The sequence below is a fragment of the Cebus imitator genome, unplaced genomic scaffold (genome assembly GCF_001604975.1).
Source record: "Cebus imitator isolate Cc_AM_T3 unplaced genomic scaffold, Cebus_imitator-1.0 Scaffold13, whole genome shotgun sequence".
Lineage (NCBI taxonomy): Eukaryota > Metazoa > Chordata > Mammalia > Primates > Cebidae > Cebus > Cebus imitator.
Window position 1 is genome coordinate 3,542,861 of NW_016107328.1, and position 5,495 is coordinate 3,548,355.

A 5,495-nucleotide genomic window follows, 5' to 3' on the forward strand; every position below is an offset into this window, starting at 1 on the left:
GAGAGAGAATACAGTCATGGGTTCTTAGTTTCTGTTTCTAATTTGGCCAGTAAAGCCCCTTCGTCATCACTCTTTTTCGCTTATCATTAAAGACAGAAACTAAAAACCATGGTGTCAGACTACTAAAAACCTAAAACAAAACAAAACAGAACAAGAACAAATGGTGTATTATACAAGCTTGCATGAAAATCCCCATCTAGTACCTAATTTAAAACTCACAGGCGTGCTGTAAAGTAAGGTTCCCGATTTCCAGGTAAACGAATTGAAGTCAAGAAAGGTTAATGCAAGAATTTAAGCCTTGTCTGTTTGGCTTCAAATTCCATACTCCTTCCTCACCACCACACTAAGGAGAGGATAATATACAGCTGTGCATCTCTTAACAACCAGAATACGTTCAGAGAAATGCAATTTTGTGTGATCATAGAGTGCACTTACATAAGCAAAGATGGTCTCTATACTTTTATTTACATATTTTTTCATATTAAAAACAAAATGTCCTAGCATCATTACTGAATAGCAATCATTTCCCCTACTTAATATGGAATGCCAGTAGCAAGTGCTATGTATTAGGTTTCTATTATCATCCATTATAATCTTATAGATTAATCTTATAGTCTTATTCTCTATTATAGTCTAATGGGATAAGCATTACATAGGTGGTCCTTCATTGGTCAAAATGTCTTTTTGAAGTACCTGGCTGTACTTCAGAATTCTGTCCATCTGACATGGCAAAAATGTTAAAGGTGTTGTGTTTAAAGATGTATGGACTGAACTCTCTGGAAAACTTGGCCATCCAAGTGACAAGTCCCCCCCAGGGCTGACCATGTTCTAGGACATGGAGGTGAGCCAAAAATACCGCATTGCACTTCCATCTGATTTTACTTCTGAAATGGGAATAAACAATGGTGCTAGAACTTCTCAGACTTTGCAATGCTGGGATGTCTCTCTAAAGCAGCCACTCAAAATTCTGTCATAACCTTCTTTAGCAGGTAAAAGTTATTTATAAAAATTTGGGCAAGTGAACACCTATGCCATCTGAGAGATGTGGACTTGGATCTGCAATTCCTGGACTTGTTCTCCACACTGCAGAGGAGACCTTACCATATACTCCTACTGCAACAACACAGATCCAGTGACTGGGCACTGCTCAATCTGTGTTCCATTTTCACTCTCTCCTCATGATAGTATCATTTGATTATTTCAAAGGTCAGGCTATGGGGCATTAGACTTGTCATGAGGGACATTAGATAATTTATTTTTTTAAATCTTTTTATACTCGAATCTATCGATATACTGATTCTTGAGAGAAAGAAAGAAAGAAAGAAAGAAAGACAGACAGACAGACTATATGTAGGTACATAGAAAGAGATACAACTATAGATATAACCTATATATTCACATAGGTAATACGTAATACAGATGTAAAACAAATAAGCTTTTTAAAATACTTTAGGTCATGCACTACCATTCTTATTTAACCTGTAAAAGTTAAAGAAACAATATTTACCTCTAGAGTATTATATTGGTCTCAAGTCTAAGGCTGAAGCCAATGACCACATTAAGTAGTTTACCATGAGATACATTCGCAGTGACCTGGATGAGACTGGAGACTAATATTCTAAGTGAAATAACTCAGGATGAAAAACCAAACATCATATGTTCTCACTGATATGTGGGAGCCAAGCTATGAGCATGCAAAGGCATAAGAATAATACAATGGACTTTGGAGACTTGGAGGAAAGGGTGGGAGGGAGCAAGGGATAAAAGACTATAAATAGGGTGCAGTGGATACTGCTCAGGTGACGGGTACACCAAAATCTCACAAATCACCACTAAAGAACTTACTCATGTAACCAAACACCGCCTTACCCCAATAACCTGTGGAAAAATAATATATGTGTGTGTGTGCGTGCATGCGTGTGTGTGTGTGTGTGTGTGTGTGTGTATGTGTGTGTAGTTTACTATGAAATAATTTGGGGCCTTTCGGTTATAGTCCCTCAATACAAATACAAATTCGGTCACATCCCCATGCCTGCACCTTCCTAAGAGCAGTATTCCTTAGGAAATGCCAAGAGGAAGGTATTGACCTCTCAGCAGTCTCAGTGACTGACTTGGGGTGAGCTGGTGGTGAGTCTCTCTGGGACTCTTACTTTTGTTCATATATGTGCCCTGCTTTACATAATGTCAAAAACGATAGGTGCCCCTTTTATCACCCAGAGACAAATGGGTGCTTCCTGCAGGTGCACATCAGTTTAAGACTGTTTTTTTGGCCCAGAATGTACTGAACTGTGATAGGAAGCAGACACTCTTATATACTCTGTCCATCTCAAGGCAACAGAGCCCTGGGTCTGCCAGCCTGAGAAATATGCTGTGTTAAGTTCATCCTTGGTTTTTGCCTGTTTCAACACAATTTAATCCAATGGAATTCAACTAAACTCAGCACATGTACGTAGAGCACCTTGGTAGGTCCAGAAAGTCACTTGACCAGCATCTACAGAGATTACTGTGTCCTGGGAAGCACCCTTGTCAATCACCACAAGGAAAGTTTTATAACCCCTTGGTGGTCTTCAAAATTCATATGATTACCAAGTCTCCATAGGATACATAGAGAATACTGGGGTAAAAGAAAGAATGTTGCCCATTCCCATCTCTACATCCAAAATCACTTCCTCCTGCTTTCTAAATCAGTTAATAGGGCCACCTTCTTCTCAGGTCGTCCTTGGCTCCTCCCTCTCCGTTGGTCTGCACATTCATTCAGACTACTTCCTAAACTGTTCTTTACTCTTTCCTCTCCTCTGAACCCTCCCTCTCAGCTCAGGCCTTACCACATCTCCTAACTTCATTAGGCTTTAGCTGATCCCCACCCCAGCCTTGACCTTGGCCTCCACCCATCCCTCAGCGACACAGCCCCCAGGTATTCATCCAGAAAGGCAAACCTACCTTTGGTCCTGCAGTAGCTACAGAGATGTCAGAATTCAGCTCCTTGCAATCTGGCTCATGACAGCTGACCAGCCTTATCCTCTACTCTGTCTCTAAAGTGCCCACCTCCCCAGTCACACTGAATGCTTGCTGTCAGGCCTCTGCATCATTGCACATATTTTTCTCTCTGCCTAGAACCCTGTTCTCTTTCACTTGATTGACCTCTACTCATTCTTTAAGAATCAAGTTCTGCATCACCACCTGCTGAAAGGCTTCCCTGAGCTCTCCAGCTGGTCATACGCCCCCCTCCTTTGAGTTTGCAGTACTCAGAGATCTTCTTTCTCTCTCCTCATGGCTGGTGGTTATTATCCAGCTTCTTGCATACATGGTAAATCCCCTCTTTATATCTCCCACTCCCCCGGCACAATTCTTGGCACAGAACTGGCATTCAGTGCCTAAGTAAATGCAAGGATAAATAAAGGAGGGAAAACAAAACAATGAATGATACTCAGAGCCCACCGAATAAACACAGAACGTCGTCCTCCCACACATAAGGTTAGCCCCACATTAGTTTTCCTAATCAGACTTCTGACTCTTGACTCTATTCCCCAACATTTCCCTAATAGAATATTGATGACCGTAAGAAGGTACACAGAACACAAGCAAGCATCGTTCCTCCTCTTCCCTGATAAATGATAACAGTTCATTTCTTCCACAATAACTGAGTTAGAATATCCCTGCTACACACACCGGCCTCCAGCCCCTGATTCTGGGTCACTGCCCCTGTGATCAAGGCTGCAGGAGCACAAACACACCAAGAACTTGGGTTTTGAGCCTGATTCTCCAGCACTGCTGAGTGTCACGTGGTCTTTATTCAAAAACCTTCCGCAGAGATCATGTGCTGCATCTGTGGCAATCAGTTTTAATCCACGCCCTCATATTAAACTAGGCAGGATCCTAATGGAAAAGCACATTCTAGGAGTGGTCATGTGGCAGGGAAAAGCTGCTGTCCAGGAGCCCCACCTCCAGGAAGAAGTCACAGATACATCAACTCTTTATCCCCAGTTAATACTACCACCACCACCACCGGGCTTTGTTCATTAGCATAATGAATGCTGGAAAGAGGCACATATTTATTGGTCAGATTCATAGCATTCAAAACACATGGCTTGGTTAAATGTATTGCAGTGTCACTCCTATGCTGGCAGGAAGAGATTGTGACAGATTTCTGAACCCAACAGCCCTAGAGCTGTGGCTTGATTCACAATGGGTCTGTGATCGGTCACTGATCTGAAGGATTCTTGTTCATTTGATTTTGAAGAGAAGGTGAGTTGAGTTCAGCTGTGAGAATAGTATTGGTTCTGTCTTAAATAAACCTATCCAACAAGGTGCCAAGGATAGCAAGCTGGGGCCTCACTGGGCCCACTGAACAGGTGACAGGTCATGACAGTTACTGGGCCTATTTGCTAATAACTGCTTGGATGTGTGGCAGAATTTGGAGACTTGTTTCATTCAATCCACCAGTGAGTTGTGGGGGGAAAGACCTCCAGCCATTAAAGATGACTATTACAGAGAATCAGCTGACACTCCTGGACCTCCAGTGTGGGTTAGGAGGTTCAGAATGGTTGCTGTAGGTCTATAAGGATGGAGTCTCTCAGGGTCCTTCCTTTCCAGCAGATGGTGCCCAGGCCCAGGGGAAATGAGGCCTGGTCAGCTGGACCAATACAATGGCACTTGCCCCAGGAGGTCATGTGTTTCCCTCACCCCTCTCCTAGACAGTGAGCTTCCTTAACAGGAGGCAGATATCAGGATCTCTACATCCCACTTCCCAGCATGAAGCAGATCTGAATAAATGATCATGGCATAAAGGAAACCTGAGTTGTGCCACTGGTGAGTTGAATAACCTTAAGGACATTCCCCTGAGTACCTATGCTTTACTCTTTCCCTCAGTACATGGAGAAAATGCCATTTACTCTCCAGGCCTTAGAGGATGAGTAGAAATTACGTATGCAACATGAACTGCTGGTCTATGCCCAGGGCTCTGAGGGAGCTGCAGAAAGCCACAGCTGCCCTTGGCACAGTGGCAGGATGGACGGGTCGGGAGCTGCTGCTCTCCCTGCAATTGTCAGCCAAGTCCTCTGCAGCACTGCTGGGTGCACATCCTGTTCCTTGGCTCAGCTGGTGGGGTCATTCTGAAGTGTGTTTTGCACTGATTCAGGGAATTACAACAGCTTACAACTCCACCCTTTCTTGGCTGTTGTCTCTTCTCTGCTACTTCCCCTGAGATTCTGTTCATATTCCTTGTCTTTCCTATTTAAATGATGCTCCTGAATCTTTGTCTCATGGTTGATTCTGGGAGAATCCAAACTCTAAACTGAGACACAAAGCATAGCACTAAGCACATGGCAACGCACAGTCTGTGACAACAGTAACTAATAACTGATAGGGCCCTTTTTAAATGGCCCATCCTACTTCTAGGCATTCATCAGCCATCCAATCTGGATGCATCTGGTTGCAATGAGTACCACAGGTGTATTGTAAGTTTCTCCAGTGAGGTCCTGGCATCCCAAGATAAT

At 43.3% G+C, this 5,495-nt stretch overlaps 1 protein-coding gene across 1 annotated transcript in view; it reads right to left on the minus strand.

The window, feature by feature from the left end:
• LOC108283625 (thyroglobulin) overlaps positions 1–3,040 on the minus strand; it is a 180,776-nt gene extending 177,736 nt beyond the window's left edge. The window contains exon 1 of the mRNA XM_037728416.1: positions 2,941–3,040. The gene's annotated coding sequence lies outside the window, so the exon portion shown is untranslated. The remainder of the gene's footprint in view (positions 1–2,940) is intronic.
• Between the last annotated feature and the right edge of the window lie 2,455 nt (positions 3,041–5,495).